Source organism: Megascapheus bottae, chromosome 30 (genome assembly GCF_031878675.1).
Source record: "Megascapheus bottae isolate mThoBot1 chromosome 30, mThoBot2.hap1, whole genome shotgun sequence".
NCBI classification, from domain to species: domain Eukaryota; kingdom Metazoa; phylum Chordata; class Mammalia; order Rodentia; family Geomyidae; genus Megascapheus; species Megascapheus bottae.
Window position 1 is genome coordinate 4,257,615 of NC_143538.1, and position 13,606 is coordinate 4,271,220.

The 13,606-nt window shown below is 45.7% G+C and overlaps 1 protein-coding gene across 1 annotated transcript in view; it reads right to left on the bottom strand.

Moving 5' to 3' along the window:
• Glce (glucuronic acid epimerase) overlaps positions 1-8,024 on the bottom strand; it is a 34,429-nt gene extending 26,405 nt beyond the window's left edge. The window contains exon 1 of the mRNA XM_090321830.1: positions 7,906-8,024. The gene's annotated coding sequence lies outside the window, so the exon portion shown is untranslated. The remainder of the gene's footprint in view (positions 1-7,905) is intronic.
• Positions 8,025-13,606: the final 5,582 nt, after the last annotated feature.

Below are 13,606 nucleotides of genomic sequence, written 5' to 3' on the forward strand. Positions count from 1 at the left end.
GGCTGAACAAATGACATGTTGCAATTATTCTGCAGGTGTTTGAAAACACAGCTTCAATTCTGACCACTCTCCTCTGATCGCTTGATTTGTCAGTGTTATCCTTCAAACAGATTTAAAGTCATTATACTTATGCAGAGTAGAAAATGACAACCAACCATTAGGGCAACATGCTTCAAAATAACAGAGCTTAAGTATATGCTAGCTTTGGGAATAGTTAAGCCACACACACACCAAACGAGACAAATACAAGCAGATAAACACACACCTCTACTTTAAAAAAACAAAACAAAACTTGCTGTTACACTCCAAGTCACATTCTATATCTGATTCGAAATCACTCAAAACCCAAATATTTAACAATCACATCCATGTTAAACTCAAAGATCCTTGATGTATGACACAAATTACAACTATGCTATTAGCATGAAAATCTTTTTACATATATACTTTAAATTGTGTACACTGAAGCTGATTAGTTTTTAAATTTGGAATAAGAATTTAGGAAACTGTTATTTACACCTTTTCAGCCTCAAACTTTAATTGCTCAGCAACAGTTATGAGAATCCTGCTAAACTAAACTGCCAAGCAGAAAACCACTGGAATGTCCTATCACTTAAACGATACACTGCATACCTCCAGACAGCTCTTGTTCTTTCAAGTTTCTTTTAGGTATCAACTGTCTCCTTTTCAAAAACCTGGCTTTCCTTTCTGTAATATGACTACAGAAACAGAAGTGCTATTGTCAAAGCATTGATTCAATAATAAAAAGAGCTGGGGCCACTTCTCTTACAGAAAACTACTGCCAATGCTGCCAGGCCCTGCTTTTCCTCCTTTTGGGCCAGTAGCCAGATACGAATCATTTTTAGTGTCTTCTGAATTTTTAGTACACAATTAGGGGCACGATACTATATCTAAACCAGTCAGTATTTTAATGAATGTCTCCATAATTCATCTAAAAATCTGTACTTATGTGAATACACTACACATAGCCATGCACATGCATGCACAAGTGTGCATATATGTATACACACACACACTAGCCTTCCATTTCTATTAGGTTTATATCTGTGGATTCAACCAACCAAGAACTGAAAATATTTGGGGAAAAATTACATTTGCACAAAACATGTGCAGACTTCTTTCTGATCATTATTTGCTAAATAATAGAATAGAAAAACTATATAGCTTTTTACATTCGTTTGAGTATTATAAGTATCTAGAGATGACTTATATAAAAGGATGTCTGTGTTATATACAAATACTTCTCATTTTATAGAAAAGACATGGGCATTCATACATTTTTAGTCTCCTGTGGATACTGAGGGCTACCCAGAACTGCAGTGTTGTCTATTACACATAAGAAATTGGTAACAGTGGCTACATCTGGGACAACTATTTGATTCTTTGAATTTTATACTTTTACATAACCATCCAAACTATTTAAAAGGCAAGATCACAACAAATAATATTAACTCTAGTTAAAATATTCTTTGCCTTACAAGACAATGCATAAGGCATTTGAAAAATATCTCATAAACATTCAACATCTAATAAAACAATTCACAATGCTTCATTTCCTTTATTAGCAAAGAAATACAAACTAAAATAAACTCTTCTACTTATCAAACTAGAAAAGGCTTTTAAAACAAATACTGCTGGCAGCATATAAACTGGCATCTTTCCAGAAAGCTCCAGTGAGAAGTCAGTCTTTTACCTAACCTGTTTAGTCAAAGCAAGAGGTAAGAAGGAAGCTATAAAGGCCCGAGAAAGGGACCTCCCTCTAGACAGATGACCACCTGGACACCAAGGAAGGAGACCTTGCAGATGGTACTCAATGGGGACCAGTTCCCATACTTCAATGTTGGCTAAGAGCCTGGCATCAGCTGTGCACAGGCAGCTCCTGTGACCCAGAATGGTGCATAGACTCTATGTGTACAGGTATGTGTACAATATGTGTGTGTGTGCGTAAACTCCTAGTTAATAGCCAAGAAAGGCTTTTTTTTTTTTTTGGTCAGTCCTGGGGCTTGGACTCTGGGCCTGGGACCTGTCCCTGAGCTAGACAAGCACTCTCAACTAGGCCAAATTCCTGGCCCCTACAATGGAATTCTTATGCTTACCAAAGCACATGCACAAAACTATCTGTGGTTTCATTCTAAAAGCTAAAAACTGAAAATAGTCCTATGAGAAGTAGAACAGACAAGTACATGCTTATACAATAGGATAATATAATGGGCAAAAACAAGTGCCTGCTAACTTAAACCAGCCCTCCCCCCAAAATAGAAAACAACAACAAAACAAAACAAAAACCCAAGGACAACTCTTAAGACATACCATGTTGAACCAAGGAAACCAGACCTAAGATGATCAGATTCTGTTCATGTACAGTTCAGGAATGAGCACAACCAGCCCCAGGTGATGGGAAGTCAAGAAAATTTTCTTTGGAGCACTGACTAGGAGAGTGCATGAGGGAGTTTTTGGAGGTTCTCGACATGCTCTATATTTATTTATTGTTAGCAGGACTGGGATTTGAACTCAGAACCTAATCATCTGAGCCAAGTCCCAAACCATTTTTTGCTTTTTTAGTTATTTTTCACATAGGGCCCCATGTTCTTGCTTAGGACTGGACCAAACTGAGAGACACTCCTACCTTTGTCTCCCAAGTAACTGGGATTATAAGCATATATCATTATGCTAGACTTGCTCTTTGAAGTAAGATCTTGCTAATTTTTCCTCCCCAGGCTGGCCTATCTCAACCACAAGTTGGAGTTCTAGGCATGAGCTTCTATGCCCAGAAATGTTCTATGTCTTGATCTGGTTGGTAGTAACACATTTACATGTGTATAAATTCATTCAGAAGTCCCTTTTGAGCCAGGCACTGGTGGTCCACAATTGTAATTCCAGCTGCTCAGGAGGCTGAGATCTGAGGATCTCTCTCTCTCTGTTCAAAGCCAGCCAGGGCAGAAAAGTCCCTGTGAGATTCTTACCTCCAATTAACCACTCAAAAACCAGAAGTGGTGCTGTGGCTCAAGTGGTAGTGCACTAGCCTTGAGCACAAAGAGGCTATGAGTTTAAGCTGTACAACTGACCAAAGAAAGAAAAAAGAAATCCCTTTTGGACTACCTAGAGGTGAATATCATTCAAAAATACATATACATACCAAACGCTTCAAGGAAGCTCTACTAATTGGAATATCACTGATACCTAAATAGTTATTGCTAAGGCTGATGCTAATAATTCAATAGGCGTAAGACCAATAAACTTGGAATCGTTTATTTTTAAAAAATTAGGAAACTGAGTAAAAGCACTGAGATCTCCCACATGTCATGCTCTGAATTCATAATTTCTTTAACCATGTCTTCAAGACTATAAGATCCTCAACATCAAAGCTTCCCCCAGGGAGGGTGGAAGGGAAACAATCAGTAATCTAGTATTCTTTTCATATAATGGTTGGCTGGTTTTGTTGTTTTGTGTGTGTGTTGGTTTTTGTTTTTGTTTTTTTGCCAGTCCTGGGCTTGAGCTCAGGGCCTGAGGACTGTCCTTGGATTTTTCTCAAGGTTAGAACTCTACCACTTGAGCCTCAGCACCACTTCTGGCTTTTTCTAAGTATGTGGTACCAAGGAATCAAACCCGGGTCTTCATGCATGCTAGGCAAGCACTCTACCACTAGGCCAAACTCCCGGCCCTGGTTTTGTTTTGTTGAGACAGGGTTTCATTGTGTAGTTCATGCTGCTGTGTGGGGTCACTGAAACTTGCTAACACATATACAGTAAAGAAAAAAAATACCAGTCCTATTATCAGTTTGTTGTCATGGTACAAGACAGTAAAATGATTAGAAACCCCAAAGAGTCAAGAAAATAAGACAAGACTGAGATTTGAGTCTAATTTATTTTGAATATAAAAACAGTAAATTAGGCCCTAAGAGTAAAACTACATGTAAACAAGGAAGGAGTCATGAAGAAATAAGGCAGATAAATATAAACTGAATCCAGGAAGGTAATTACACAGAGAATGAATGAACAAGACACAATGAATGGATAACCCGGTAACATGAGGGAGCACCGAACTGAGGAGACCTAAGAAGCCTAGTGTGAAGCTGCATTATGGACAAGTATCAGCAGCCTTCATAGCAAGACCAGAGAAGAAAAGGTACTTAGATAATAAGCCAAGCCCACGAGGAGAGCCTAAGTACAGGCTCTAGGTCAGGAAACAGTATGGCTCACTTAGTAACTGCTGCATGAGTTAAAGGAGAGCTCTCCATTTATGGTGAAGGAAATACGGAAGAATCAGATGATTAACATTAGGGCTAGCCCTTGCAGGTAAGAGAGAAGTACAGGCTTGGATAAGAATCAACCAACAAATTTGCATTTTAGAAAAATTACCTTAGCAGTGTGCAAAGAATGGAATAAAGGGAGTCACGTTTGAAGGCAACATGACCACAGAGACCTCATTCCACAATCAGTTAAATATGGACATATTACCATGTAGACATTTTATAACAACAGGATCTGAAATCAGGAAAAAAATTTTTTAAGCTATCTCCTCCACTTATGCCTAATTACAGGCTACTCAAGAGGCTGAGGTCTGAGGCTCATAGTCTGAAGACAGCCCAGGCAAGAAAGTCTGTGACATCAATTAACCACCCCAAAAGTTGCAAGTAAAACACCAGCTATGAGCAAAAAAACTCAGGGACATTGCCCAAGCCTTTGAGTTCAAGCCCCAGGGTCAGCACCCCCCACTCCAAAAATGAATGAATGAGTGAATGAATGAATTGGAGGCTAAGAAAAATGCTTTTCCACAAAATTAAATAATCCAAAGAAAACCATTTACTTTCACGAATGCATATGGTGGGACTGAACACTCATGTATCTATAAAAAGAAGAGGTTTCTAGCCTGGTGCTGCTGGATTACACCTGTAATCCTAGTTACTCAGGGAACTGAGGATGGAGATTCAAAGTTGTGGTTCAACTGGCACAGAGTTAGCCTTGAGCAAAAAAGCTCAAGGCCAGAATCCAGGCCCTGAGTTCAAGACCTATGACCTGCATCTGGGGGGGGGGGTTACAATCAATTTTATAAACATTACATGGAGTGAGCTAGCTGTACCCTGTGCTATGCCTGTGTTAGCTAATAAGTTGGACATCAAATAGTGCAGGCTACAAAGCTAAAAAGCTGCAGTATGACCTCTGCAACTGGAGCTTATACTGGTTACTGACAGGGGCTTCTTCCATTTATGTATGGAAACTGAGGGCCCCCTGAGAGACTAATGAGTCACCCAAGGTCACACTTAGTAGTTCAGGGAAGATTGGGAGTCCTGTCTTATGACTTCCTTTGTAGAGACTGATCTAATATATTACATTGATGATTCTAGAATTCTGCATGGTTATTCAAGAGCCATGCTGGCACTTCATTTTCTGCAAAGTAATAATGAAACGATAAAACTATCTTCATTGTGCATAAGCCTCACAAGAAAAACCTGTCTATGAGATGTGCCTATGTCGGACCAGAAAGGAAAGCTCCTTCTGAAGTTGTGTGTACTGCATGAATGCCTACTCTACACCACAGAAACCCTTTCCACTATAACCATACTTACTCTCCACCATAAAGGCACATATTCCTCTTCTCTGGGGTTCTAAAACCTTTTGTGAAGTTGGAAAGCAATTCCATTTGAACTATGCTCAGGTGATCTAACTATATGTTTCAATATTTGACTTAGGTCTACATCCTTTTTTCATGCTGTGATTTCCATACCTGTCTCCCCCCCCAATTTTTTTTTGGGGGGGTGGATCATTGGGCTTGAACTTGGCCTGGGTGCTGTCCCAGAGCTCTTCAGCTCAAGGTTACTGCCCTACCCCTGGGCCTGGGCGTTGTCTCTGAGCTCTTCAGCTCAAGGCTACTGCCCTACCCCTGGAGCCTCAGTGCCATTTCCGGTTTTCTAGTGGTTAATTGGAGGTAAGTCTTACAGTCTTTAGTGCCCAGGATGGCTTTGAACTGCCATCCTCAGAACTCAGCCTCCTGAGCTGACTCCCAGTGCCCTGCACATTTCATTTTGGGCAGAAATCAGAATTTGTTTGGGTTGACTTAACTTTCCCTCCCCAAGCAGGTTTCATGGCTGCTGGAATCCCTGTACTCTATCAGTATCATCCTACTCAGCAGGAAATCAATTACTTGTTGACTGGCCAGTTCATGCTTAGAAACCATGGAAATGCTGGGTTTTTTAAAGCTTCTGAAATCTGCTTTCTCTATCACCTGTCTTATTCCACATACACACACGCACCTCTCCAAAAAAATTTTTTTAAAAAGGAATAAAAGAGATATCCTTAGAAGAGTTTTAGGGAACTATAGTTTCAACCAAATCCCTGGTCAACTGATTTTCACTGGTAGCTCTGAAAGTCAATCGTGTATTTGAACAATAAAAAATTAACCCTAAGCCCTGCCCCAATGTATATATTCCTACATTCCATTTCCTTAAGAATAATTACAAAATTGGAAAAGTCAGTAATTATCTGTAATCTTTCTGGCTCATATATCAAAAGACTTGTTTCTCCCTCTTCCTTTTTTTAACTGTCATTAAGAAAAACATAGAGGCAGGCGAAATTCTTTGCTTTGGTCTACTCAGATCTGTCAGTCTGCCCCAGGTTACAAATTTACAGAACAATTCTGAGCACAGGCCCAGCAGCCTACCACAGCCTAATCAAAACTGTCAGGCAAGTGCACAGACTTTCTGCCTGCGACATTTGTTAAAGCCACCTACCCATACTTGAGAGGTGATTTCATTTCTATTCCATCTAAGTCTGCACTAGTCACCACAAGCTCCTTAGGATCCCAGACTCATAAGCAACACCCTCGGAAGAGGGTTTTGGCGGCCATCCTTAACTGGTTGCAGGTGAGGCTTTTCTCAGAGACCCAGGCTTTTCCGGTTTTCTCCTTTTTCTTAAGCTAAAGTTGAAGCTATTTCCTCCACCGCTGCCCCTTAATGGGCACAGACGACAGAACACATTTCCCAGCACTACTGGACTCTACCACTCTGGCAAGACTTCGGGACCGCGCAGAGAGCTCAGGTCAGTCAGGCCGGCCACCTAGGAAAGAAGCCAAAACCCCCAGGGTGCCGCCGGCAGACCCCATCGACCCTGGGGGCCCTGTCCACCCGGCCTGGGGGACTCCTGAGACACCAGCGCGCCCTCACCGGGACCCGGGCAGAAGACATAAAACCATGGAACCATCGCGCGGATCCCACGAGGCTCCAACACCTATCGATCCCCGATCCTCCGGCCAGGCTCGATCCCCTCCCGGCAAGGAGGGGATGGAGACCCCGACCCAAGCCGCGGGCAGGACGCCAAACAACCTGGGGCGGCCCTGGACGCCTCGAAAGCCAGGTCCTGCCTCCAGGAACCCCGAAAGACCAGGCGCCCGCGGGGCCGCGCCCACCAGGAGCCCCGCGAACGAGCCTGGTCGCCCCGAAAAAAAAAAAAAGACTGCGGACGGCGCCGAGTTATCGCAGCTCCTCTGCCCGGGCAGAACCCACCCGACACGGCGCTGAGTTACCGCCGCCCCCGGGCAGAGCCCATCCCACGCGGGCGCCGTTCTGCGCCCAACCCCAGGCGGCTCCCGCCCCCGGGAGCGACCACCGCCACCGCCTGGTCCCAGGCAGCCAGCGGTAGACCCCGGCCCCGACCCCGCCCCGGCCGCCCGCCCGCTCCGCGCGAGGACCCAGACCCCCGCCAGCGAGCCCCGGGCCCTCGGGGCGCCGCCCACCACGCCCCCAGCCCGGGGAGCGCCAGGACCCCCGCCACTACCCCAGCCGCACGCGGCCCGCCGAACCCAGCGCCCACCGGAGTCGCCCCCCGGTGGGAGCCTGGGAGGCACCGCGTCGCCGCCTCCCCTCAGCCGGGACGCCGCCCGACTGCCCACCTGAGCGCCGACGGAGGGCGAGACGAGCGCCGCCCGGAGCCGGAGATGCGGGCGGCGGATGAGTCGGGCCTGAGACGCCGCAGCTCCGGCGGGGCGGCGGGGAGACGCCGGTATGAAGAGAGCCGCCCGCTCCGCGCGCAGCCGGGGAGACAGCCACCGCCGCCGCCGCGCGCACCGCTCTTCACGCGAGATCGCAGCCGCGGGGGGGCGGGGCCTCTGGGGGCGGGGCCTCGGGGGCGTGGCCTCGGCCCCTTGACTGACAAGCTCTTGCAGCCTGGCGGCGGCGGCGTAGAAGGCGGGACTCGCGGTCCACGCTGACCAATTGTAAAAGAGGAAAGACGACTGGCCCCGCCCTCAATTACTAAATTTGCGAGCCAAAGTAGTGGAGGCTAGAAGTACTGTCGACCGGGGACGGGGGCGGGGGGAGCGGTTCCCTGCCAGGTGGCCTCGGGTACGGAGCAGGATCGTGTTTGCTCGCAGGTTGGGGGGGGGGGTGAAGGGGGCTCCCTCTCTTCTCGTGACCCGCGTGCGAACCTCTGCCTGCGGGGAGCACGGAGTTCCAGGCTTGCGGGCCGGGTTATCCCCGTCTCCTCCTCCTTTCCAGCCTCGCCTCCCTCTGCATTTCGTGTACACAGGGCGACATTGTTTTCCAAACCCCAGCCTGGGACATCTGGTCTGGAACAAAGGTTCCTTGGTGCGTTTGTTTCCACTTTAAAGCCTTCTGAAATGACAGAAGTCGCGTATCTCTTTGGCCCCCACCCTGGTGATTTGGCCCAGGGAGGGCCAGTGAGGGTGAAAAGGAACCGCGCTTTCCTTTCCTTTATCATGACAGCCGGTCCCGACACATTTACGTTCCAGTCATCTTGATTCTGCCTATCCGATAGACTTCTTTCATCCGTCCCGCGGGGAGGGACCTTTCTTCTCATCAAGGTTAGCCCCTGCACCTGTGCCCCGGAGAGCTGCCATGCCCCGATTTTGTTTGATCAGCTTTCTCCGTTATCGATTTCTTTCCCTTCTCCCATAGATAAGCTGTGTCCCCCATCCTTCCACCTGCAACCACTGTGCTTTCTTGATGAAGTTTCTATTTTTTAAGACCCCGTATCTCTTGAGAAACATTCAAGTTTACTGATAACTATGTTCACTTTCTCCTCTCTTTCTCTTCGATCATAATGTTGCTACACACACACACACACACACACACACACACACACACACCACCTACTGTTCTCAGAATGGTTACATAAGGCTTCTTTAATGGACAAAGGCTGTACTTTGAGATGTTTTCCCACTGACTTCTCTGCATCTATTGACAATGCCCCTGCCTTCCTCCTGTTCCACCTGCCTAGCTAACTTCACATTCTCCAGCTACTCTTCCCCTCACCCCAGTTCCTTTTACTGATTTAAAAATGGTTGCAGGGTTGGGAATGTGGCTTAGTGGTTACCTAGCATGCATGAAGCTCTGGGTTCCATTCCTCAGTACCACATAAACAGTAAAAGCCAAAAATGGTGCTGTAGCACAAGTGGTAGAGTGCTAGCCTTAAGCAAAAGAAGCTCAGTGACATTGCACAGGCCCTGATTTCAAGCCCCCAAGGACAGGCAAAAAAAAAAAAAAAAAGAAAAGAAAAGAAAGGAAAGAAAAGAAATTTTAAAAAATGGATGTGGATTGATATCTCCTTATTTTACAGCCACACCTTGTGCATATTTTTTTAATCTGTCCGTAAAGAAAGGGATGACATTGTCCAAAAAGAAATGTACTTATTACTTGACCTGTGAAATGGTAGCTACTCTGTATAATACCTTAATCATGACAATAAAACTATATTTAAAAAAGAAAACTATGGGCTGGACCATAGAGTGGCAAAAAAAAAAAGAAACTATCCAGAGTTGCATACTTTCAGTACCACCAATCAGTTCAGGAAATGCTATTGGAAGAGTCTAAAGAGAAGAAAATGTCTGTGCGGCTTGAGCGCCTATCAATAAATGCAGGGCAGAAGTAAAGTCCTCTATTGCAAGGTTATCTCCATTCCATGGACACTCAAGCCCAGATGTCCAATCTCCAGCCCCACCTTTTACTCTCTGAAATAGTGATCTAATGGCTACTTCACCAATTCACTCAAGAACTAAGGAGAAGCCTACATGGGCCCAGGAGAAGACTCAGTATCATTTGGGAAGGAAATCTTGGCTCCTGGAGACCTGGGGCCAGGTGTGCAGTGGTATGGTCAGAAGTCAGCCTCTGAGGTATTCATCCCTTGTTAAACCAGCTTAGTTGGCAAGCAGCAACTGGAGAAGGGCCAGAGCAAAGGTTTGGGACTAATACAGCCCTAATGCAGTCTAATACAGTTTGGGATTTTCTTACCAATGATAAGTACAGTCAATCAATGTCTTGAGTATAAATCTGTGTGTTCTCTGTGCTTCCTCCCTCTCAGATCATGTCTGTAGTCTTAAAGACAGAAAAGTACTAGAAGAAAAACTCTCCCCACCCCTTTTTGTGCCAGTACTGGGGCCTAAATACAAAACCTAGGTTGCTGTCCCCTAGCTTTTTTTCATTCAAATGCTAGCACTCTACCACTACAGTCACATTTCCATTTATGGCTTTTTGCCATAAGCCCAGCCCAGCCCAGGCTGGCTTCAAACCTTGATCCTCAGATCTCAGGCTCTGGGGAGCTGGGATTGCTGACATGAGACATCCTAGCACCCAGCTGAAAAGCTCTACTCTGACTGTACCCTTTGTGTGGCATTATCTTTCCACAGCTCACTTTCACAAGTTGTGTTCTTCCCTGATGCCCTTACTAATTAGGAGTTCCAGAAGTCCACAAGTCTTGACATGTGAGAACTACAGAGCAGCTATGAAGAGCTCTCAGCCTGGACTAAAGCTCAGAAGGCTTCCATTCGACTTCTCGATGAGAATGCTTTAGAAGCAGAGGCTCTCAGAGAAGCTTGGCGTGAAGGGCACCCAGGCAGTTAGAGCACTAAAAGGCAGTAAGCCACCACCACAGACAGGGCACCCCTCTCGCCATCTGTCTCGTGGCATGACGCATCCATCTGTGGCCTGACAGTCATGCTCTGTTCCTGCAACCTCGCCATCTGGTCCCAAGCGTTCTCTTCCTCTTGTTGTGCACTGTGAGCCACGTAGGACCAGAGCAACCTTGGTCTGTCTCTGTGTTTGGAAAGAGCCATCTGCTGCTTATTTTCTGGCCTATCTGCCTAGGTGAGTACAACCACACAGCTCACCCACACTGGGAAGATTTAGCTATGTCCCTCTCCCCCCTCCTCCCCTGGGGACATCTATCACCTAGCCATTGCAAATTTGCCAGGGGCAAAGAAGACAGCACCTTCTGGAAAGCTGGAAGAAATCTGCCTTCCACTTCCTCCTTTGAGACCCAAGGAAAGACTCCATTTGGTTGGGCTGGAAGGTGGAAATCATGGTGACTTGAACCAAGGTTGAGGGAGTAGTATGTGCCTGCTATTTACTGATATCTCACTAATTCCTTGACTTTGGCCAAAGGGTTTGGGGTGGGGAGGGTCATTAGACCTGTGAGAACTTTAAAATCTTCCCCAAATGATTTGATAGAACTTCTCTCAATGACTCAGGAGGCTGAGATCTGAAGATCACAATTCGAAGCCAGCCCAGGGCAGAAAAACCTGTGAGATCCTTTAGCTCCAATTAACCACCAAAAAGCTGGGAGGGAGCTGTGGTTTAAGTGGTAAAGCTCCAGCTTTGATAAAAATAAATAAATAAAAAAGCTCAAGGCCCTTAGTTCAAGCCCCAGGATTGGTACCAGGCGGTGGGCAGGGGAGGGGGGGTAGAAAGCTACTACTCTTCTTTAGACATTTGTTTATAGGCCTCTAGAAGAAACTGTTCATTAGCATCCCTCAGAGGTGTGGTTAAACAGCCACGTTGAATCATTACTATTGATGGGGAAGCATCAGCATCTGTAGACTTTTTCTTTTTTCTTTCTTTCTTTCCTTTTATGTATGGTAGGGCAGAAAAGAAAGAAAAATGGCTTGTGTGTCATGAAGACTAGTTTCTCTTTCTCTTTCCATGCCTCTTTTCCTTAGGTACATTTTAACTAAACATAGATCTTTGCCATCTTCCTAGAAGCTTCTGCTATGGGAATAAAAATACTTCTGGAGTAACTCAGTACATGTGCTCTGTTAATGGTAACTTGACCTTTCACTGATTTCAAATTAACCAACGGGGAAACAGTAAGTTGCCTTAATTAAAGCATTATCTTCATTAAAGATAATCAGATAGGTATAAGATGAGTTCCCTGAAAATCAGACTGTGCTTTGGGGTCTTGACAACCCTAGCATTTAAGAACATCATGTTTCAAGAATCTAAAATTGAATTTGGTGATTGGGTAACTCTGCAAACGATGAGCTGTGTTAGCAATGATTCCTTTCCCCAAGTGTGCTCTGAAGATTGTTTCCATGGTGATCTGCATTGTTTTGTCTAAATTCTTCCTCATGCTATTTTCTTTTTCTCCTCCATCTAGATACTTGCAAAGCACCTATCACTTTAGGGAATCTCATCTCTGAACAAGTCCCCAGAAGGGGAACCAGAATATTTCTTAGAAGAAATATTTCTTAGGTTCCAATTTACAAGCTTATGTAGGGCTTATGGCTCTCCCTGGAGGGCCTTCCCCTGTAATCCACCCTCTGCTCAAGTACTAGGAAGACAGAAGTCTGTATCTTCTATCACTTAGAAAATGGCTTCTCAGGATGTCTTCTTAGACCTTTCCAAACTAGGCCAAATGAATCTGGGATGTGGAGTGGGGACTTGGCCAGGAGACATGATCCCCTAGAAAACAGACCCTTCCATTGGGAAACAGAGACCATATTATATATTCCAAACCATTTCTTTCCTCCTGGCACTCCTTTTGGTGAGGTCAAATGTAGTTCTAGCTAGGGATAAGGGTAGGAACACTTTGGAGACAGCCCCTCAAAATCTCCTTGAGAAACCTTCTCCTCCCCCATCTCTTGGCTGGCAGAGACAGAGGGAACCATTGTGTAATCAAAGGTCCTAGAAGACGAAGAGGTCACAGGATGGGCGAGGCAGGTTCCTGAGTCACCTTGCAGTAGACCATGGGCCACTCAGGCCTGTTATTACATGAAGCTACTGAGATTTGGAGTTGTCGCCGGAGCTGGCCAACCTTGGCATTCATCAGTGAAGATTTCTGGGGGAAAAAGTCAAGAATGAGAAGCCCATGGATGGAAATAGTATGAAGATCAAAGATAAGGCAGAGCCCAAACTAGGAGTCAAGGTTACAGAGGTGACATTAGCAGCCAAAGAGTGACACTGGCTCAGCAATACAGGAGGACATCTCAACACTCGGGGCTGGAAGTGCTTTAGGAGCTCGAGTGAGGCAAGACTGGGAACAAACAAAACCTTTAGAAGAGATTCCAGGGCAGGGCCTAGGCAGGGAATAACAGCAGCCTGTGACTTGGTACAGGCACCCGGAGAGGCCTAGACACGGGGGAAGCAGATGGAAAACTCTCCCCTGACCCAGGTCCATTCAGAGGAAAGGAAGTGGCAGCTGCAGCATGTGTCTCATACCAATCCTGAAGCACAGCATCAAGGAGGGGCTGGGTACAGCAGGGTATGGGGCAAAGCCAAGAAGCAGCAGGCCATCCAGGCCCAGCAGTGAGAGGTGCTGGGAACGGAAGGTTAGAGGAGTCAAGTTCAAGAGGAAGATCAAAA